The sequence below is a fragment of the Vitis riparia genome, chromosome 18 (assembly GCF_004353265.1).
Source record: "Vitis riparia cultivar Riparia Gloire de Montpellier isolate 1030 chromosome 18, EGFV_Vit.rip_1.0, whole genome shotgun sequence".
NCBI lineage: Eukaryota > Viridiplantae > Streptophyta > Magnoliopsida > Vitales > Vitaceae > Vitis > Vitis riparia.
In genome coordinates this window covers 16278700-16303135 of record NC_048448.1, presented here as the reverse complement: position 1 = coordinate 16303135, position 24436 = coordinate 16278700, and the positions used below count along the sequence as shown (strand labels likewise).

At 38.1% G+C, this 24436-nt stretch overlaps 1 pseudogene; it reads left to right on the top strand.

Moving 5' to 3' along the window:
- The window catches only part of LOC117906450, a 54356-nt pseudogene extending 30450 nt beyond the window's left edge, over positions 1-23906 (top strand).
- The last annotated feature ends 530 nt before the right edge of the window (positions 23907-24436 follow it).

Sequence of the window (24436 nt, the reverse complement as noted above, 5' to 3'; positions counted from 1 at the left end):
CTTATGGATGTTAGCTTTAAAAGAAGATGTAAATGTTTTAGAAAGATTTAAACTAATTTAAGCTAACATTAAAGACTAAAATGAAAGGGTGTAAAAACAAGTTTCTCAAAGATAGGATAGCTATGCTCTGGCTCTTATGCAAATTGGAAATCTCAGGATAGGCTCCTCGCGTTGGGGTTGCAACTATGGTGATGCTTGCTTCCCGAACTGGTATGGATTTAGCAAATCAAGTTTTAATCCTTTAAAATGGCAAAACAGATGGTAGTGAATTTCATCAATGGTTATTCACCTTAGACTTCCTTTGAATGGCTCGTAAGAGATAACTAATAGTCTAAAGCTAAAAGCTTACCAAATATTGGCAACTCAAAGTCATTCTAGGTGATAAACTCACCTTTCAATGGCCATTGAAATTGGTTCTAACGGATTAATGCAAAACTTGGAATTGAAAACCTCACCTTCCAATAGCTCGTAGGAGATGACTAATGGATAGAAATCCAAAAGCTTATCAAGTATTGGCCGTTGGAAGTTGTCCAAAGGAAATAAAAACCAAACTTTGCATTAATGAACCATTAATGAAAAACGACTACCTTACCTTCCAGGTGTGAGAAATTTCCATGGGATTGCATCCAAGCCATCACATAACATCCATACTTTGAGAAACTTAAAAGGTTTTAGCCTCTCATCCTTGGGGATTTCATCCTCCAAGGATGTTTGGCTACTAAGAGAATGAGAAAGAAAGAGAAAGAAAAAACAGAGCAAGGCTCTGTACGTCAATTCTATATAATTCAATAATAATATCTATATATTTCTATATATATTACAATGGATGCACGGGAATATATATAGAGAAGTTTTTCCAACCTTCCTAGCTAAGAAATCTTATGATTGGTGGATTACAAGGAGAAGAATGGAAATTTATACAAAAATATCTAAAAAAAAAGATCTAAAGTGGAGTCGGCAAAAACAGAGGAAAATTCGCACCACGCATGGGCTGTGCGAATTTGGAAGGTGGTGTGCGAATTTCGCACAATGTTCGCACAAGCTGAAGGTGCTGTGCGAATTTCGCACAAGCCTGGAGCAGTTGTCTTCCGAAGTCCATATCTTCCTCATTTCAGCTCCAAATCATACACGGTTTGAAGCGTTGGATTCTTGACTTCCTGAGCTTTGAAATGGTATATAGTATGTAGAAAATTGACTTCAGGAAGTGCTCCAAAAGTGCTAAATAAGACTGCAGCTGCTGTCCTCTGTTTTCCTCTTTGCTTCTCTTTGCTTCTTTCCTTTGGTTGGCTTGTCTTAATGATCCAAAAAGCTATCAAAACACTAAAACTAGCCACAAATATGATTAGAAGTCATTGCTAGGTCCTTAACATGCCAATTAGAATAAAGATGGAGAATTACTACACAAAAGTGCTTAAAACATAATGAATTAAAGGCGCAAAATAACACTTTTTGGGTAGTAATCAGATGGGCACCAGGGTATCCCAGAAAAGGTTAGACACATTGCAGAGGCTCTACATATTCCATACAAGGCTGTGGATCTAGTAGATTTCTGGGAGTGGTCCCTTGTATCTCAATGGGACATGGTCCACATCTTATCCAGGAGGACCTTTGGAGATTCAATCCTTCTACGTAAGGAGCTTCCACCTGGGATGCTCCTAGTAGATGTGTTGCTGCAGTTTAACCTTTTTCCTCTTCAGCATCTAGTGTAGAGGAGAGGAGCCATCCTGAACGCTTTATTCAAGATATATGAGGGCTTCTATTTTGGGCCATATCACTTGATTGTGGCCTTTCTCCTCCACTTTGAGGAGAAGGTTCACAGGAAGAAGCTACAGAGAGCTGACGCTATTCCACTACTGTTTCCGAGGTTGCTCTGTCAAATGTTGGAGCATATGGGTTATCCTACTGAGCCCCACCTTGAGTGCCTCCACCATTGTAGAGAGCAATTCACTCTCGACAAATGGACACAGTTGGCAGGTTGTTCGGCACCTTTAAGAGCCCCACCAAGGCCAGCACCTCTAGTGCCACCACAGACTAAGCAGGCACAATAGGATGAGCTTCCCACAGAGTCTGTACCACCTACCCCTATAGTACCTATTCCTAAGGCCACTTATACTGTTCTTACCACTGTTGTTGTTCCACTAGTTCCACCTTCTACATCGAAGGTCTCCATCACCATTTCTATCGTAGAGTTTTGTGTCATGGTACATACATTCCAGACATTGACCACTACACACACTACTTTATTTTGGAAAATGGCCGACATACATGCTCAACAGGACCAGCATACTGCTATCCTTCGTCAGATTCAACAGCATCTGGGACTTCTGCCACTACCTTAGCCTGACATTCCTGGACCATTAGAGCGCATAACTCCAGCTGAGGAGACCACCAGAGTCGATGTCCTGATCCAGCCCACTCATGAGGCCACCACAGGTCCATCATCTCCACATGATCCTACTACTACTTGATCATCTCTTTATATTGTATTTACTTATTATATTAGTAGACATAATTACATGTTTTGATGTTTTATATTTTGGGATTGGATGTATTTCATGATCATATCTCACATTGTACCTTAGAGTAATATATACACATTGTTTTTTATTATATTTGCCATTCTTCTATTTCCTCTACTCGTTACTCTTTTGTTTTTTGAATCATGTGGTTTCTCCTATACGACTTAGACTCCATGTCACTCAGGAGGTACCACTTCCTCCCTTTATTTTCAATCACTCTTGCCACATTGAGGGCAATGTTGATCTTGGTTGAGGGGAGAGTTGAGGAAGGAAGTTTTGTTAATATTGCTACGTTATTTTGTTAATTTAGTACTTTTTGCTTAATTTTAATTTTTTTTCTTAATTTTAAAAGTTTTTACTCTACTTTCCATGATTATTAAGGAAAAATTCTCAAAATTAAATGGGAGAAATTGAATTCTTACATTTTTACTTAAATATTAAAGTTTGTATTATGCTTATTGAAGTTGATGAATTATTGAAACTCCTATTGAATTCAACCTTATTTCTTCCAATTTAATCTTACCACACACTATGCACATTAGGTTCCATTTATAAGATGAAAAACTATCTTACCCCTAAACTTAGGAAAATTTTGACTTGGTACCTTTGACCTCGTTTTAATATTGTTGGGACACCTTATAAAAGGCCAATGAGCCTGTGGAAAAAAAGAGAAAAAGAACAAAAATGTTACACTTGCCTTGAAACCCGAGCAAGGTCCGAGGGGTATACGGCGAAAGTTTTTAAAACCCGGTGCCCTAAGACTTGATTGGTTGGGAGTCACCGACCTCAATTCTTGTTACAAGGGTGAATAGGTGGAGTTTAACATATTGTAGGTGCTTGGGTATTAAATTTCATTCTCAAAAGTTTGGGGTAAAATCTAAAGAGTTAGTGGTCGAAAGATCCTTAAAGCTTGATGCCCTAAACCTTGATTGGTTGGGAGTCATCGATGGATCCCCGTTACATGGACACTTTAGAAAACAATACCTTTAGCATTGCACTCCTACAATGAAAAAATTGTGAAATAAAATAGGTGTGTTCTTAGCCTATTGGAGTTTGGTCAGTTTGCTAAGGTTTGAGGAAGAACTAGGTTTGGGGGAGAGATTAGTTCAACATACTATTTTCGAAAACTAATAAGCTTAACACAGATTTTTGTGGAAGAGTAATGATTGAGCCTTTGAGAGTGGAAATTCTTTTAATGCTTAAATTTACATAATGCCTACTCTTTATGAATTGTGATCAGGCAAGATATTTGATAAACTCTTGTTGAAGGTTGAGTTTTGCTTTTTTGATGTCCCATGAGAGAGTATGCTCTACATCATGCCAGTTGAAATTTTTTTGGAGTGATCAGCATGATTTTGTAAATTATTACTATCCATTTTTCTTTTTTCTCTCCTTCATTGCTAAGGGACTAGCAATATGTTGGTTGGGGGGAGTGATTACTACTGAAAAAGTGCTCTTTTATAGCTTGTTATAAACTCTTTAAGCACTTTTGAGTAATATTTATTACCTTTTAACTCAATTGGCACATTAAAGACCCTTGCAAGTGTTTCTAATTAGTTCTTGGCAAGTTTTGGTGTTTTTGATAGCTTTTTTATCATTAAAATGAACCAAGAATGAGGGAGAATTTTGTATAGTCCATGGCAAAGCAAGTTGAAGCTCAAACACATGAAGAATCCAAGTTTTGGAGAGCTTCGTAGCCTTTGCCAAATCAATCAAGTATGCAAGGAAGAGAATGAAAGAAGAAATCTAACATCCAGTAATTTCGCATGGCTATGCAAAATTTTTGCAAAGCATGCGAAATACTAAAAACAGTACAAACTGCAGGACAGAGAGCAAGACTATGAAAGATGAATTTCGCACCCTGTGCAAAATTTTGCAAGCCTTGCGAAACCAAGAGGAAAATGAATTTCGCACCTAGTGCAAAATTTCACAAGCCTTGCGAAAATCCTCTTGTGTAATTTTCAGATATTTTTGCACCAACTCCCTTAGATTTTTATCTCGAGATATTTTGTGTAATTACCTATTTTCTCATTGTAATCAACTAAAGATATTTTTAGATATTTAGGATATCTAGATGAGGGGTTAAAAATATCTCTTTATATATGCCTTAAAATATATCTTTTGTAATATCTCGGAAGAAATTCCGGATCCTTTTTGTAATCTCGGAATCTCGGAAGAAATTCCAGAGAACACTTGTAAATTCTTTTAGTAAGAAATACATAGAGCTTTTTCTCTGCCTTACCTATTCATTTTATTTTATTTTCTTTCTAGCCAAACAACCTTTGAAGATGTTTTCTCAGAGAAAGCTAGGTAAGGGATCCGGATACAGAGGTGGGATTTTTCCTTGTTTTAAATGAGGAGAGTTGTTACCCATTAGTGGTTTTTATTTTTAGTTTAACTTAAAATCCCTTAAAATCACCTGGGCCAATACTTGGTAAGCTTTTCGGACTCCCTGAAGATCCATTAGTTATCTCTTACGAGCTTCTAGGAGGTGGTTTAAAGGTAGGATTACCTTGAATGGCTGATACTTGGTAAGCTTTTTGGGCTCCATGGAATCCATGGATGTCTATTAGTTATCTCTTATGAGCCATTGAAAGATGATTAACAGTGAGTGGTCTTTAGCATTTGAAGTCATTAATGGGAAGCAACTGCAGTTTTTAATAGACCAGTGGGATCAAATCTTGGTTGCTAAATACACACCAGTTTGGGAGATAACCATTCTTTATGTTATTATCCCCAACGCAAGGAAAGGATCTGAAATCTCCCTTTTTGTCTAAGGAACCTGAACCTAGTGACCTAAAACTCCAAGAAACCTTTTCTTTGTAATTAATCTCAGTTACTATTTTTGGTTAATTTAAAACCAACCCTTTTCAACCAAAATTATGTTTTCTTTTAAAGCTAACTCATAAAAGAAAAAGCATCATTCCAATACTTAAACTAATATCACTCGTAATATGAAAACCCATCCCTATGGACGATCCTAGAACCACTATACTATGCTAGCTATGCTACCTTAGTGTATGGTGAATTAAGTTTATAAATTTTGTTGATAACTCCCATCTGAGGACTGAATTAAATAGAACACCAATTGGGGACGAATCACGACCCTAAGTCATTCATGTCATCCATAGCCTGAGTAGTTCATATCATCTAGAGACTTGAGCTCATGATGGACAATCATTCACATCATCCATAACTCTGAGCAATTCATAAGATCATGAAGCTTAAGCTCATAGGATCCCAGGCCATTCATATCATACATAACTTTGAGCTCTTCATAGCATCTAGAACCCTAGGCTTATGACCAAGAGTAGTTCAGATCATCCGTAGTGGAGAGTTTTCATAGTATCTAGAGCCTTAAGCTCACGACCCAAAGTCATTCATGACAATCACAACCTTGAGTTGTTCATAGAATCTAGAGCCCTTAACTCTCGACTCGGAGTCTTTCATGTCATCAACAACCCTAACCTATGTATAGCATATAAAGCCCTTAGCTCATGACTCAGTGTCTTTCATGTAATATACAACCTTAAGTTGTGCATAACATCTATTGTTCTAAGCTCATAACTAGGAGTCTTTGATGTCAAGCACAACCTTGAGCTTTACATAAAATCTAGAGGCCTGATCCCATGACCTGGAATCGTCCATGTCATCCATAACCCTGGTTTCTTAGTAGCATCTAGAGCCTTGAGCTCATGACCTAGAGTCGTTCATGTCTTTCACTACCCTGAGCAGTTCATAGCATCTAAAGGCTTTAGCTCATAACACAGAATCGTTCATATCATCCACAACCTAGAGTGGTTCATAACAGCTATAAGCCTAAGCTCACGGGATCCCAAGTAATCAATATCATCCACAACTATGAGTTGTTCGAAGCTTCTAGAGCCTTAAGCTCAACACCTAAAGTCTTTCATGTCAACCACCCCCCTAAATTGTTCATAGTATCTAGAGCCCTAAACTCATGACTCGAAGTCATTCATGTCATCCATAACTCTGAGTTTTTCATAGCATCTAGCGCCTTGAGCTCACGACCTAGATTCATTCATGTCAACCATAACCCTGAGTTGATCATAGCATCTAAAGCCTTGAGATCAAAACGTAGAGTCATTCAAATCTTCCATAGCCCTTAGTAGTTTATAACATCTAGAGGCTTGAGCTCATAAGGCAAAATCATTGATATCATCTACGACCCTAAGTGGTTCATAGCATCTAGAGGCTTGAGCTCATAACACAAAATCATTGATATCATCCACGACCCTAAGGGGTTCATAGCATCAAGAGGTCTGAGCTCACAGGATCCCGAGTCCTACATATAATCAACAACTCTGAGTTGTTCACAACATCTAGAGCCTTAAGATCATGACCCAGAGTAGAGCATGCCATCCACAACTTTGACTTGTTCATAGCATCTAGAGCCTTGAGCTCATGACCTAAAGTCATTCATGTCATCTACAACCCTGAGTTGTTTATAGTATCAAGAGCCTTGAGTTCACGATCTAGACTCTTTCATGTCATCAATAGCCCAGACCTGAGTTCACGACTTGATGTCTTTCATGTCATCGACAACCTTAAGTTGTGTATAGGATCTAGAGCCTTGAACTCACGACTTGAAATCTTTCATGTCAACCACAACCTTGAGCTGTTCATAGAATCTAGAGGCCTGAGCTCATGACCCGGAGTCATTCATGTCATCCACAATCCTAGAGTTGTTAATAGCATCTAGAACCTTAAGTTCATGATCCAAAGTCATTCATGAAAATTAGAACCCTAAGTTGTTCATAGCATCTAAAGCCCTGAGCTCACGACTCAAACCCATTCATGTTAACCACAACCTTGAGTTGTTTATAGCATCTAAAGCCTTGAGCTCATGACCTAGAGTCATTCATGTCATCGAAAATCGTAAGTTGTGCATAGCATTGAAAGCCATGAGCTCCTGACTCATAGTCTTTCGTGTCAACCACGACCCTATGTTGTTCGTAGAATCTAGAGGCCTGAGCTGATGAACTAGAGTCATTCATCTTATCCACAACCCTAAGTTTTTAATAGCGTATACAACCTTGAGCTCACAACCCGGAGTTCTTGATGTCATCCACGACCCTTTGTGGTTAATATCCTTTAGAAGCTTCAACTTATGATGCAAAATCATTCAAATCATTCATATCATTCACAACCCTGAGCAGTTCATAGTGTCTAGAGGCTTAAGCTCATGGGATCTTGAGTCATTCATATAATCCACAACTCTAAGCTCTTTATAACATCTAGAGCTTTGGTCTTACGACCTAGAGTAGCTCATATCATCCATAGCTTAGAGTTATTTATAGCATCTACAGTCTTAAGCTCACGATCCGGAGTCGTTCATGTCAACCATAACCTTGACCTGTTCAAAGTATCTAGAGACCTGAGATCTCGACCTAAAGGCTTTCACGCTATCAACAACCCTAACTTGTGTATAGCACCTAAAGCCCTCAGCTCAGGACCTAGGGTCTTTCTTGTCATCGATAACCTTAAGTTATGCATTACTTCTAGAGCCCTAAGCTCACGACTAGAATTCATTGATGTCAACCATAGGCTTGAGTTGTTCATATAATCTAGAGGCCTAAGCCCATGACCTAGAGTCATTTATGCCATCCACAACCCTAACTTATTAGTAGCATCTAGAGCCTTCAGCTTACTACCCAAAGTCGTTCATGTTAATTATCATCTTAAGTTTTTCATAGCATCTACAACCCTGAGCTCACGACCTAAAGTCATTCATATCTTGCACAACCTTGAGTAGTTCATAACATCTAGTGGCTTGAGCTCATGACACAGAATTGTTCAAATCATCCACAACCTAGAACAGTTCATAGCATCTACAGGCCTAAGCTCACAGGATCCTAAGTCATTCATATCATTCACAAACCTGAGTTGTTCATACCTTCTAGAGCCCTAAGCTCAAAACCTAGAGTTTTTCATGTCAACCACTACCTTAAGTTGTTCATCATATCTAAATCTTTTAGCCTATAACCCAAAGTTGGTCATGTCATCCATAGCCTTGAGTTGTTAAGAGCATCCAGTGCCTTGACGACCTAGAGATGTTCATGTCAACCACAGCCTTAAGCTTTTCATAGCATCTAGAGCCTAGATCATTACTCTAAGTCATTCATGTCTTTCATAGCCCTGAGTAGTTCATGGCATCTAGAGTCTTGAGCTTAGGAAGTAAAATCGTTTATATCATCCACAACCCTAAGCGATTCATAACATCTAGAGGATTGAGCTCATAGGATCCTAATTCGTTCATGTCAACCCCAACTCTGAGCTATTCATAGCATCCAAATCCCTAAGCTCACAACCTGGAGTAGCTCATGTTATCCACAACCTTGAGTTGTTCATAGTATCTAGAGCCCTGAGCTCATGACTCAGAATGGTTCATGTCAACCCTAATCCTAAGTTATTCATAGTATCTAGAGCCTTGAGCTCGTGACCCAGAGTTGATCATGTCATACACAACCATAAGTTATTCATAGCATCTAGAGATCTAAGTTCACAACATAAAGTCTTTCATGTCATTGACAACCTTAAGTTGTGCATAGCATCTAGAGCCATGTGCTCACGACTTGGATTCATTCATGTTAACCACAACCCTAAGCTATTCATAAAATTTAGAGGCTTGAGCTCATGACCTGAAGTCATTCATGTTATCCACAACCTTAAGTTGTGGATAGCATCTAAAGCCCTGAGCACGCTGATTACTACTCAAAAAGTGCTATTTTATAGCTTGTAATGAACTCTTTTAAACACTTTTGAGTAGTATTTATTACCTTTTAACTCAATTGGCATGTTAAGGACCCTTGCAATCATTTCTAATCAAATTGTGTTAAGTTTTGGTGTTTTTGATAGCTTTTTGATCACCAAAACAATCCAAGATTGAGAAGAGTTCTATAGAATCCATGGCAAAGCAATTAGAAGATCATTTACATGAAGAACCCAAGCTTTGGAGCTTTATAGTCCTTTGCTAAAAGCAAATCATGAATGCAAGGAGGGGAAAGCAAAGACAGAAATCTAACATGAAGAATTCAAGAGGATAGAAACTCTTGGACACATTTCGAGCACTTTATGGAGTCTATTTCATGTATACTATATGTTGTTTTGAAGCTCGGGAAGTTAGGAATCCAATGCTTTAAACGGTACATGAATCAGAGCTGAAATGAAGAAGTTATAGCCATTGGAAGCCAATCGCACCAAGTTGAAAGCCAATTCGCAACTGCGAAATCACAAGGTGCTAGCTGCAAAATCAGCCTTTTTGTGCGAAATGGAGACTTTCAGCTTGAGAAATCTCGTAGCCCATGTTGCATGCTATGAAATCCACCTGAGTGCTTCTAGATATTTACGACCAACTCTTTAAGATTTTTTCTTCAGATATTTGTTGTTTAAATCCCCATTTTCTCCTTGTAATCCACCAATCATAGGATTCCTTAGTTAGTAAGTAAGAACAAAGGGGGAATAACCTCTGATGCGATTTTTGGTAGCTTAGCTTTAAAGGCGCATCAACAAAATTTATACCTTAAATACTATTACTAAAGTAGCCAAGCTGCTATAGCATAGTGGTTCTAGGATCGTTCACTGGGAAGGGTTTTCGCAAACACAAGTGATATTCAAATTAGGAAAATAGGTGATTTTCTTATGGATGTTAGCTTTAAAAGAAGATGTAAATGCTTTAGAGAGATTTAAACTAATTTAATCTAACATTAAAGACTAAAATGAAAGGGTGTAAAAACAAGTTTCTCAAAGATAGGATAGCTATGCTCTGGCTCTTATGCAAATTGGAAATCTCAGGATAGGCTCCTCGCGTTGGGGTTGCAACTATGGTGATGCTTGCTTCCCGAACTGGTATGGATTTAGCAAATCAAGTTTTAATCCTTTAAAATGGAAAAACAGATGGTAGTGAATTTCATCAATGGTTATTCACCTTAGACTTCCTTTGAATGGCTCGTAAGAGATAACTAATGGTCTAAAGCTAAAAGCTTACCAAATATTGGCAACTCAAAGTCATTCTAGGTGATAAACTCACCTTTCAATGGCCATTGAAATTGGTTCTAATGGATTAATTCAAAACTTGGAATTGAAAACCTCACCTTCCAATAGCTCGTAGGAGATAACTAATGGATAGAAATCCAAAAGCTTATCAAGTATTGGTCGTTGGAAGTTGTCCAAAGGAAATAAAAACCAAACTTTGCATTAATGAACCATTAATGAAAAACGACTACCTTACCTTCCAGGTGTGAGAAATTTCCATGGGATTGCATCCAAGCCATCACATAACATCCATACTTTGAGAAACTTAAAAGTTTTAGCCAATCATCCTCTGAGGAAAAGTCCTCAGAGGCTGTTTGGCTACTAAGAAAATGAGAAAGAAAAGAGAAAAGAAGCTTCTGAACAAAAGTGCTCTTATAACTTATAAAGTTACAGGTTACAAGATATTTTTGTCTGAGGCTCTTCACCTCTATTTAAAGACAATAACAAGCTAAATTACAAGAGCTATTACAAAAGCAACCTTTTCATTGGTTGATTGCAAGGGTAAAATAGGTATTTACAAAGCTAAAAATCAAGCAAAATATCTTGGAGAACTGGCAGTGGAATATCATCAACAGCGTCTCAAAACAGGGGATTTCAAAGGCATTTTCGCAAGGTGCCTAAATCCACCTTGAGAAATTTCGCAAGGATGGTGCGAAATGGCCAAATTTCGCACCATGAAGAAATTCACCTTGCGAAATGGTGTTCCCATGGCTTGATGCAGTTGTCTTCCAAAGGTCATATCTTCCTCATTTCAGCTCCAAATCGTACACGGTTTGAAGCGTTGGATTCTTGACTTCCTGAGCTTTGAAATAGTATATAGCATGTAGAAAATGAACTTCGGGAAGTACTCCAAAAGTGCGAAAGAAGACTGCAGCTGTTGTTCTCTATTTTCTTCACTCTGTTTTCCTCTTTGCTTCTTTCCTTTGCTTCTCTCCTTTGCTTGGCTTGTCTTAATGATCCAAAAAGCTGTCAAAACACTAAAACTAGCCACAAATATGATTAGAAGTCATTGTTAGGTCCTTAACATGCCAATTGGGATAAAGATGGAGAACTACTACACAAAAGTGCTTAAAACATAATGAATTAAAGGCGTAAAATGACACTTTTTGGGTAGTAATCAACCTCATATATATAGTTTGTAATTTTCTTTACAAAAGGATCTTGAGAGCTTGTTCTCAGAGATGAACTTTTGTATAGTTTTGAAGGAAGTAATACACAGAGCTTTGCTCTGCCTTACCTACTCATTTTGATTGTATTTTTCTTACTAGCCAAACAAGCTCTGAGGATGTTTCCTCAGAGAATGAGTGGCTAGGATTTTTGTCTCTTGGAGCTAAGGAAGCTGGGTAAGGTGCTGAATGCAAAAATTGGAAATTTTTTTGTTTCAGCTTTTAATGAAGAGAAAGTGTGACCCGTTAATGGTTTCTATGTTTTTAGTTAACTTAAAATGCCTTTAAATCACCTGGGCCAATACTTGGCAAGGAAAGTGATCTCCGTCCATTGAGATGCACTAGTTTATCTCTTGCAAGCCTTTGGGAGGTGGTTCAAAGGTAGGATTTTCTAGAATAGACAACACTTGGTAAGCTTTTGGACTTTAAGGAGACATCCATTAGTTATCTCTTACGAGCTTTTGAAAGGAAATCCAAGGTTAAGGATCACCTTGAATGGAAAATGCTAGGTGAGAGGCACGAGCCATTGCAAGATGAATCAGTGAGAGGGATTTAGTGTTTGAATCCATAAAAGGGAAGCATTTGTACCACACTAGTTCGAGAAATAATTATATGTTAAATCTTCAATGCGAGAAAAAGATTCAAGTGACTGGAACTCTATTTTTGTATTAGGAGCCTGACCCTAGTGATCCAAAAACTCCAAGAAACACTTTTCTTTGTAATTAAAATCAGTTACTATTTTTGGTTAGCTTAAAACCAATCCTTTTTCAACCAAAGTTTATGTTTTCTTTTAAAGCTAACTATAGACCCTCAATTTTGTCCCTTTAGTACATGTCTTTAAAATTCATTTTCAGTGCTCCACAGTAGTTCCTTGGTGGCTCATGGCTACTCATACCACTTACCTTTTTTTTTTAGTCACCTCGGAGACTTTGGTTGAGGGATTATTTGATTCCTTATTGTGACCCTTGACAGTCTTGATTTAGACTTAGGCTTTTCTTGCTTTTTTTAGGATAGCTTTTAGATACACTTGGCCCATTAGGCACCACCCTAGGCCCACTTAGTCTCACCTTAGGCCCGTTTAGGTACACTGGGTCTATTAAGATTTTTTTTAGCGTGACTTATATGACTTGCGTATTTGCATGGCTCGTGGGGCCCAATTTTTGTTAATTTGTTTATTTTTATTTATTTATTTTTTATTTTATTTTTAGTTTAGTTTTATGATTATCATTCACTTTTTATTGGTTATCTTCCTCTTTATATTATTTTCCTTAACTTATTTATTTATTTATTATTTTTGCCATTTTCTGATTTTTTTTTTTTTTTTTTACTTATTTATCTATTCATTCAATTATTTAACTTCTAAAATTTCATGCCTTTTGCAAGGAAACTTACCATCGCAGTTTAAAGAAAGTGGGACTCTCATTGGAAGGTTTTGGAGGGGAATTTGAAATTGGAAAGATTGCCTTTGAATTGGAAGATTTAAAAAAAAAAGGAAAAAAAAAAGGAAAAAAAAAAAAGAAAGAGAGGGAAGGTGATTTGGGACTAGAAGGGAGAGCAGATTCGGTGATGAAGGGGGCTGGTTTTGAGAGGAGGATAGGGTAGAAGATTCAAAGACATGAAGAGACACCAAAAGCAGAGGAAGAAAAGAAGATGGAAGGGATTCTTGGATTGTCAGAGGTGGAAAGGTGATTCGGGACTGGAAGGGAGAGCAGATTCGGTGATGAAGGGGGCTGGTTTTGAGAGGAGGATAAGATAGAGGATTCAAAGATAGGAAGAGACACCAAAAGCAGAGGAAGAAGAGAAGGTGGAAAGGATTCTTGGATTGTCAGAGGTGGAAAGGTGCAGAAGGGCGGGAAAAAGGAGATTACAGCCAAGCCTTTGCCAGGTACGCTTCTTGTTCTTTCGATCTTTTTTATTTTTTATTTTGGTATTCCCGTTTACATTCCACTCTAGATTCTCTGGCTGTTTTCGAGAAGTTATTCTTGCTGATTGGAGTGGATATTGAGGGCCACTTTACTTGCATTGTTGAATCGAAATTTTCCTTCAAGCTTGCTCTGTTATGATTGTGTTCTTGATTTCTCTGATTCCTTTTTTATAAATAGCTTAAACAGAGACTTATGTTTGAACTTTAATGTTTATGGAATCTTGATATAATTTTAACTAAGCTTGTCTTAACGTGTTTAAATTCTTCAAAGCCCTTTTGAAAATAATGAAATGTGGCTTATCTGCTTACCCACCTTTATCTCCCTTGTTTTGTTTTTCTTGGATTATTTTTTCTTCTCTTCTATGCTTTTGCATCCATATTTCTTCCCTTTTCCCTTTTGTGTTATGGGCTATGGAGACCATGATGGCATGAGTATTTCATGAAAGGTAGAAAATTTCATAAAGGCCGTGTAGAATGTGGGTTGTTTGTGGGGTTGGCACATGATAACAGATTGTTGAGTCGGATTGGGTATTTCCTCTTGAAGGCAAGAAAGTCGTTAAACCGGGTTTCAGATGTGATTTAGTTGGATGCAGAAGTTGTTTCAATTTTTGGGGCTCTCTGTTCGTGGTATTCTGGGCTGGAATCCTAACGGGATCAGTACAACACCTCTTCTCACTGCTACTGTTGCTTGTGTTCCAACAGAAGTGCATGCTGAAGATATTGATGAAGTTGAGTTTAAAATATCTCTAGGATCAGCCTTTTCGTTGCTGCTTTTAGATCCTATTATAGTGAACCTTGCTTGCTTCATGGTGTGGGATAGATGTTATCTAAGGGGACGGTATAACTGAAGAATAAATGATGAAGTGCACAGGAGTAGTATAACAAGGGCAGTTGCAACTCTGAAACAGAGAATGCTGTTTGTCATGAAGCTGAAGCCTTTTTTTTGGAGACCTTTTCTCTGAGGGTGGTCGGTCTGTAAGATTTATAGATGGATGTGTTCAAGCCTCTGTTTCAGTCAATCCAACTTCCAATTACTGCAATATGCTAATTCAAGCTGCTTCAGAAGTATTGGGATTTCTAAAAGATCGTGCCTTTTCTCCAGAATGGCACACCTCAGTTTACGAGGATGGTTGTAAAAAGCTTAGTTGGAAGCACATGGATATTCTGCTTTCCATACTCAATTGTCAGGGTTGCTATTCTGAAGACATGATTTCTGACAGCATTACAAGTTTACACGAGCAGAGGAAGAATGGATTTTTTAGGAATATGGTCTGGCTTAAGTTGGTCAATATTTAAGTTATTGAAACTTGACAGCATCATGTTGTGCACTTCCACTGCTTAGGACTTTTTTACCCAACTCAAACGGTTGCAGACTTGCTGGCCTTATGGTTCCGAAGATGAGTGCCTGGGAAAGCCTTTTGATATTGGTGGTTTGAACTATGACTATTCAATGAGCAGAAAATTTTAAAAGAGCAGTACTGTAAGGCCGATGATCATTATATTCTATTTTGGGGAACTTGTAACTCATTATGGGTAGTCATTGAATACCCCCTTTAGGGATACATTCATTCAAAGTGAACATGGACCAGAAAAATTTCGAAGTGAGTGTAATGACAAGTATTGTGAGGCACCTCCATGATCAGCAAAAGCTAGAAACTTTTGGGAATTATAAGAATTCATTCGATAGTTATGAAAAAAATTCTCATGGGAAGACTGAAATTGAGAAACAAGAGCATGAATCTGACCTTGAGATTAACAGTTACGAAGCTGTTAGTTTGACCGAAACGGAAATCAAGTGCCTAAATTATGATTGTCTCTTTCAATGATTTATCACTACAGATGCAAACAATTCAAAATAACTAAGTTCTGTAGTTTCAATTTCAAGAAGCTCAACAGTTGGGGTTGGAATACATAACAAAAAGTCATGCAACAAGAAACTTCTCATGGAATCATTCTTGTGACACTACCGATGAGGAGCTCATATCAGTTGCAATGGAAAACTATCAACATTCAGAGCTTCAGCATGGTTCTGAAAGGCTCTTTTATACCAGAAAAGCAATTTCTCTAACTTCTCAAGAAAGGCTACGTCGGACTTGTGTGATAGGACGAAATTATGCAAATGTAAAATTAGCTTATGCTTTGCAAAACGAACTAGGGGCAGAACTTTAATAGCAGAACCAGAATTTGTGAGAGATGAAGGTAGACATTGGTCCAGTAGGGTCTAAACAAGGTAGTAGAAAAGAAGTCATTGTTATTTCTAAGCGTTTATATTGAGAGTCAATATGCAGAGACTGGCTGAATTGGGTTCAGCAAGCATCTAATGCTACTGGAGGTGAGAGTGATGAATGCAGGGTTCCCCCTCAAATGGGTCCTACCATGTACTGCATTGTTGGAATATTCCACCTTATTCTTCACAAGTTTTCTTTTTCATATTCCAAGAGTCTCAAAAGGGAGAAGAAAATTCGATGCTGATTTGATGCAGCTTCATTTTTTTATGAGCTCCGATTTTAGAAACCTGGTTGTGGATACCAATCTGATCTATTCATGGTGTTCGTCCCGAAAGTGGTTTGGGGAATTTATTCATGGCATAAGAAATACTATATAAACATATCAGTGTGAAGGTTCTGAAGCTATTGGCAGTCAAAGGGGTAGTAGAATTAGGTTCGGTTTGCAGTAGAGAGCTTATGGTTTTTTTAAAACAGGGCTTTAAATGGTGGGTTTATTGAGAACAATATGCAATGGGTGAATGGACCCAGCACTTTTGAATGGTTATTCGTTTGGCATACTATGTGGTGATTCTTCTGAACCCTTACAACAGCAGTTTGATCAACATCAGCGACCCCTTATTCAAGGTGATAGATATGGGATGAACGTTGCTGATCCTTCAGGGACTTCAAACTCCTCTAATACTGTAACACTAGTTGGATCAAGGATGGATGCTCAAAATTTGAATCCAGTTAGCTTGCAGTCAATATCCAGAGCCAACTCCACTTTGATGCCCAATCTTTCAAACTTGCACAATGCACAACAGGCTGTGCCAGAATTAGGAAGAGTGTCTATGATGCTTTAGACAATGATCCATCAGAATGGGCAAAGAAGATATTGAAGCACTCTTGGGTCTTCTTGATGGACGTGAAACTCAGAATTGCAAATTGTTGGTTCAGAATCTGAATCTAGTTGATCTTGGAGGTTCTAAGTACAAGAATAGTCAGTAGTACAACGATTTGTTTCCTTAAGACGAACAAGGGTACTAATTTCAACCTTCGGAAGCATTTGGAAAGAACGAGATTTATCAAGAAATGGCATAGGAGGCAGACGTGACTATGTTCTCTGGAACACTTAGAGATGCAATTCAGAATTTCAATCTTGCTGCAATTTATGATGCCGAAGTCTCCAACAGTTCCGCCAGTTTGTAGAAAACTCCAACATCTGATCTGAACGTTGATGAAACACATATTGCTTCTGTGAAGCTCTCAAAGAAGCGCCGATTATTCCTACTATTGGACATGTGCGACACGTAGTCCAATAACAGTTTGCTCCTCGAAGATACTATGATTGAAATGAAGATAAGTCAGTTAGGTAGAAGTTTGATTGATGTTGCTATGATCGGGACAACTTCCAATGCTAATAGCATACATCAGGCTGAACCTTTCTCCCCAGAGTCCATTGGGTTGGTGGATTTTGAGAACGATTTTACTACTTATAGTAAATTGAAGCAAGTCAAATCCAATAGCAGTGCTGTTGAGACACAGTGCAAACCAATTAGTTCTTCAAATTTAAATAGCAAAGCTGTAATAAAAGTTCAAATATTCACTCCTCCTAATCCTTTACCAGCTTCAAGCAGTTAATGGAATGTTCAAAATGTAAAAGACAATCCTCTTCCTGGAAATGCAGGTTACAAGAAATGATAAATTGCCAATAGAATTGGGCAAGAATCGAGGCTTGCCACTGCCAGTGGCTCTAATGACGCTGTTGATTCTGAATTCAGGTTAAAAGATTTAAATTTTAGAGTAAATATAATGTTTCTCAATTCAATAGAACACACCAGTTGGCCCGCTTAGTTTGACAGAACACACCAGTTGGCTCGCTTAGTTTGACAGAACACATCAGCAAGTTAGCATCTAACCAACATGAATAAGAATCAGTGGGCTCACTTTACCTTGATTGTCCTCTTGTTGATGATCTCCAAGTAAATCAGAGGTAGCAAGTCCAGGTATCAAAAAGAGTGGGGTAACTTAACGATGAGAGCAAGTGAAGAACCTACAGACTGCTTAATTGTTTCCAAGATTACTCATAGTTATGTTCCAGATTTTCAAGAATTCCATAAGCACTGTGGAGTAGGAAAAGTTGTCTCTGGTTATGTTTTAAATGTCAATAAGGAGCTTTAAGACATGCCAATAAACCGCCAAGGTGCCTAATGAAGGTTGTGACCTATATCTAGATGATTTTGGGGTGCCCAGTTGTAGCTTCTGAACACAGGGACCTTTTCGAAGAGAAAACAACAACAAATTTCCGCAACAACCTCATCAGTTTCAACAGCAGTTCGTTCTAAGTCAACATCAACAGAAGCCATCAGAATCAATTCCAGCAGATCTCTTCTGAAGACCATTCTAGAGCATAATACCATTTTCCTCTTGCACCCTCCTGTTTTCCTCGTGCTTTTACGTGTTTTGAATTATGTTTTTAAAATCGTTTTCATCCAAATAACCCTAACTTTAGAGAATTATCCTCAGACTCTCTTTAGGCATAATATCCAGATTTTAATATACTATTTGCGGCCATTTTCCCTTCCAGCATGCATTTTCATCATTTTCAACTATTTTCATGATTTTCTCGATTTTCAACAAGCATGAACAAGCTTCATGATTCCAAATAATGGAATTCATAGAATCAACTCATGCGAAATTAATTAGGGCTTTGGTGGGGGCCCGACATTCATGATATTTTCCTCAATATTGTTTGTTTGGTTGTGCTTCATCTATGTGGATATATGAGATTGTTTTACACTTATTATTGAGCTAACCTTATTTCTCATTTTAGCGCACAGTTTGCTGTCCAGGTATGCTCTCCACCACCACACTTTCCGAAATTTCATGAATATGCATGTCATTGCCCTTGTTTGGTGTCATACTTGATTGTTTTGATATTTGTTTGATTGTTTGATCATATTTGAAGAAGATGCATGTTGTGTGATATATTTCTATATTAACCTTTGATGTTTCGTGATAGCGCTTAAGAAGTGATTCAGGTACGCACTCCAACTCTCCTTTATTGTGATTGATCTCCTTATTTGGCATGCTATTTTCTAAAATCACCTAGCTTACTTAGGTATCCATAATTAACCGATTAATTGTCATACTTCCCTCAATTTAGTCAGTAGAGACCTCTTTAGGGCTTAGAGGGGTGCTACCTCTTAGAGGTACCTTCCCAATAAGTAACCTGATCCCCGGACCTAGACTCGGGTTTTTTCAAAGACATGTTTTTTCCAAAAATTATGGAGTCACATTTTAGGGTTTTTCTTTCTTGTTTTATTTTCCCTTTAAAATAAAAATAAAATAAGTGGCATCTCCAACTTTTCCAAAACTAAATATTTTTTCACAAATAAAAAGCGAGTCTTGCCAATCGAGTGGGGACGCACGTGAAAAATGCGGGTCCACACTAACCTTGAAATGAAAAAGCACCAATTCAACTTTGAATTAATATCAGTTGTAAACTAAAAACCCTTCCCAATGAATGATCCTAGAGCAACTATGCTATGCTAGCTGAGGCTATCCTAGTACATGGTGATATAGGTTATAAATTTTGTTGATTACTTCCGTCTGAGGACCGAAATCAAGGTACACCAGTTGATTGAGCACCAATCAACAGGACATACACCAACTAGGCATGAAATCAAATGGCATCGTTGTCGGGGACCATTAAGAGGACAAGAATCAGCTGGTACACCAATTGAGAATGAATCAAATAGTGCCGTTGCTGGGGAAGGTGCCAACTTCACAGTGATATTATCTTTTCAGAGCACTTGTGATTTTCATCACAAGTTTGGTGATTTTTCTTTCATTTTACTAACTCTTTTAATTGTTTCTTCTACTTGTTCATATTTTAGCATATCTTTTAATTTAGTTTTAGTTAATCTTAGTTTATTTGTAGTCTTGTTTTCTTTTGTTTCTTTGTTTTTGTTACAGTTGATACTAGTTGTGTATGCTAAATTGGATACGAGATAGTGGAGGAAGGCTTGTGAAACTTGAAACACCTCATAACAAGGAGTTCGAATTGAGCTTGAACATCATGGAAGCTACACCTGAAGATCAGCATAGTCACTATGGTCACCAAGACAATCCCATTGCATTCAGATCAATGAGGAACCGCATGCATCCACCTCGTATGAGTGCACCATCATGTATAGTGCCCCCTACAGAGCCGCTAGTAATTAGACCGCATATTGTTCCACTTCTACCTACTTTCCATGGGATGGAAAGTGAGAATCCCTATGCACATATCAAGGAATTTGAAGATGTTTGTAATACATTCCAAGAAGGAGGAGCTTCAATCGACTTGATGAGGCTAAAGCTATTTTCTTTTACTTTGAAGGATAAGGCCAAGATTTGGCTTAATTCTTTAAGGCCAAGGAGTATCCGAACTTGGATTGATTTGCAAGCTGAATTCCTCAAGAAATTTTTTCGTACTCATAGAACAAATGGCTTGAAAAGGCAAATTTCAAACTTCTCAGCTAAAAAGAATGAGAAATTCTATGAGTGTTGGGAAAGATACATGGAAGTCATCAATGCTTGTCTTCACCATGGTTTTGATACATGGCTATTGGTGAGTTACTTTTATGATGGGATGTCTTCTTCAATGAAACAACTCCTCCTCAAGACTATGTGTGGAGGAGATTTCATGAGTAAGAATCCGGAGGAAGCCATGGATTTCTTGAGTTATGTGGCTGAAGTTTCAAGGGGATGGGATGAACCGAACAAATGAGAAGTGGGGAAGACGAAGTCTCAACCAAATGCCTTCAATGCTAAGGCTGGGATATACACCTTGAGTGAAGATATTGATATGAAAGCAAAGGTTACAACTATGACAAGAAGATTGGAGGAGCTAGAACTGAAAAAGATACATGAAGTGCAAGCTGTTGCTGAGACACCAGTGCAAGTCAAGCCATGTCCTATTTGTCAATCTTATGAGCACTTGGTGGAGGAGTGCCCTACAATTCCAGCTGTTAGGGAAATGTTTGGAGATTAAGAAAATGTCATTGGACAATTCAAGCCCAACAACAATGCTTCATATGGAAATACTTACAACTCAAATTGGAGGAACCATCCAAATTTCTCATGGAAACCAAGAGCACCTCAGTATACACAACCGGCTCAACCATCTCAACAAACTTCAAATCTTGAACAAGCAATAGTGAATCTAAGCAAAGTTGTGGGAGATTTTATTGGAGATCAGAAATCCATCAATGCTCAACTCAGTCAAAGAATTGACAGTGTAGAGAATACATTGAATAAAAGGATGGATGGAATGCAAAATAATTTATATCAGAAGATAGATAATCTCCAATATTCAATCTCAAGGCTTACTAACCTTAACACAGTGCAAGAGAAGGGGAGATTTCCTTCTCAACCTCACCAAAACCCTAAGGGTATCCATGAAGTGGAAACTCATGAGGGAGAATCTTCTTAGGTGAGATATGTCAAAGCCTTGATCACTCTAAGGAGTGGTAAAAAGGTTGAGCTGCCAACACCCAAGCCACATGTTGAGAAAGAAGAAGAAGAAGAAGAGACAGAGAAGAGGGAGAAAATAAAAGGAAAGAAGGAAGACAGTAGTGAAGGAAAAGAGGACCGTGATTCAACAGTGAATGCAAATCCAGAGAAAGTATTTATCAAGGGACATGTGATGAAGAAACACACACCTCCACCTTTTCCTCAAGCTTTGCATGGGAAAAAGGGAATCAGAAATGCATAAGAAATTCTTGAAGTATTGAGACAGGTGAAGGTCAACATCCCATTGCTAGATATGATTGTTTAAGTTCCAACTTATGCAAAATTCCTAAAGGACTTGTGCACTATCAAAAGAGGGTTGAATGTGAATAAGAAAGCCTTCTTGATTGAGCAAGTAAGTGCTATCATACAATGCAAGTCTCCTTTGAAGTATAAAGATCTGGGTTATCCTACCATCTCAGTCATGATTGGAGGAACTATAGTGGAGAAAGCTTTGTTAGACTTGGGAGCAAGTGTGAATTTGCTACCATACTCTATCTACAAGCAATTAGGACTTGGTGAATTGAAGCCAACATCAATCATTCTATCTCTAGCAGATAGATCAGTGAAAATTCCAAGGGGGATAATTGAAGATGTCTTAGTTCAAGTTGATAATTTCTACTATCTAGTAGACTTTGTTATTCTTGACACAGACCCAATTGTCAAGGAAACTAATTATGTTCCTATCATCCTTGGAAGGTCATTCCTTGCTACATCAAATGCAATCATAAATTGTAGGAATGGACTCATGCAACTCACGTTTGGAAACATGACATTGGAACTCAATACATTCTATATGTCCAAAAAGCCAATCACTCTAGAAGAAGAAGAAGGTCTAGAAGAGGTGTGCATCATTGACACTCTAGTGGAGGAGCATTGTAATCAGAAAATGCAAGACAAGTTGAATGAAAGTCTTGGGGATCATGTAGAAGGGTTTCCTGAACCCTCAGATATGCTTGCTGCTCTACAAGGTTGGAGGAGGAGAGAAGAAATTCTACCTTTGTTCAATAAAAATAAAACACAAGAAGTTACTAAAGAGGAGACCCCAAAGCTTAATCTGAAACCTCTGCCCACGGAGTTGAAATATACATACCTAGAAGAGAATAAACAATGCCCTATTGTTATATCTTCATCTCTTACTACTCCTTAGGAGGTGTGTCTACTTGAAGTTCTCAAGAGGTGTAAGAAAGCAATAGGATGACAAATATCTGAATTGAAAGGCATCAGTCCTTTGGTCTGTACACATCATATATACATGGAAGAAGAAGCTAAACCAATTCGTCAACCTCAAGGAAGATTGAATCCTCATATGCAAGAGGTGGTGTGAGCTGAGGTTTTGAAGCTACTTCAAGCAGGTATTATCTACCTCATATCAGATAGCCCATGGGTGAGTCCTACTCAAGTGGTACCAAAGAAGTCAGGGATCATGGTGGTGCAAGATGAAAAGGGAGAAGAAGTTGCTACACGCCTCACTTCAGGTTGGAGGGTATGTATTGATTATAGAAAATTGAATGCTATGATAAAGAATGATCATTTTCCATTGCCATTTATTGATCAAGTGTTGGAGAGAGTCTCTGGCCATCCTTTCTATTGTTTCTTGGACGGCTACACCTGGTATTTTCAAATAGAAATTGATGTTGAAGATCAGGAGAAGACCACTTTCACATGTCCATTTGGAACATATGCTTACAGAAGAATGCCTTTTGGTTTATGTAATGCACCTGTAACATTCTAATGATGTATGCTAAGTATCTTCAATGATATGGTGGAGCGAATTATGGAGGTTTTCATGGATGGCATCACCATATATGGAAGTACATTTGAAGAATGCTTAGTCAACTTGGAAGCAGTTCTGAATAGATGCATTGAAAAGGACTTGGTGCTCTATTGGGAGAAATGCCATTTTATGGTATAGCAAGGAATTGTCCTTGGCCATATTATCTCCGAGAAAGACATTGAAGTTGATTAAGCAAAGGTGGAACTTATTGTCAAATTGCCATCCCCAACAAAAGTAAAAGGAGTAAGGCAATTCCTTGGCCATGCAGGGTTCTATAGGAGGTTTACAAAAGATTTCTCTAAACTTTCAAAGCCTCTTTGTGAATTATTGGCTAAGGATGCTAAATTTGTATGGGATGAAAGATATCAGAGGAGTTTTGATCAATTGAAGCAATTTTTGACAACCGCTCCAATAGCGAGGGCCCCTAACTGGCAACTACCTTTTGAAGTGATGTGTGATGCCAGTGACTTTGCTATAGGAGTTGTGCTTGGCCAAAGAGAAGATGGAAAGCCCTATGTGATCTACTATGCAAGCAAGACATTGAATGAAGCTCAAAGGAATTACACAACCACAGAGAAAAAATTGTTAGCTGTAGTATTTGCCTTAGACAAGTTTCGTGCTTATCTATTAGGGTCTTTCATCATTGTTTTCATTGGCCATTCAGCCTTGAAGTATTTATTGACAAAGCAAGATGCAAAAGCAAGGTTAATTAGATGGATTCTCTTACTACAAGAGTTCAATCTCCAAATCAGAGATAAGAAAGGAGTGAAAAATGTGGTAGTTGACCACCTTTCAAGGTGTGCTATAGCACACAATTCCCATGTTTTACCTATTAATGATGACTTTCCAGAGGAATCACTTATGTTGCTTGAAAACACTCCTTAGTATGCTCATATTGCTAACTATCTGGTTACTGGTGAAGTTCCAAGTGAGTGGAAAGCACAAGATAGGAAGCACTTCTTTGCAAAGATTCATGCTTATTATTGAGAAGAACCTTTCCTTTTCAAGTATTGTGCAGATCAAATAATAAGGAAGTGTGTCCCTGAAGAAGAGCAACAAGGAATCCTCAGTCATTGCCATGAGAGTGCATGTGGAGGCCACTTTGCCTCTCAGAAAATAGCCATGAAGGTGTTGCAATCAGGGTTTAGTTGGCCATCACTCTTCAAGGATGCCCACACCATGTGTAGGAGCTGTGATAAATGCCAAAGGCTTGGGAAGCTGACACGAAGAAA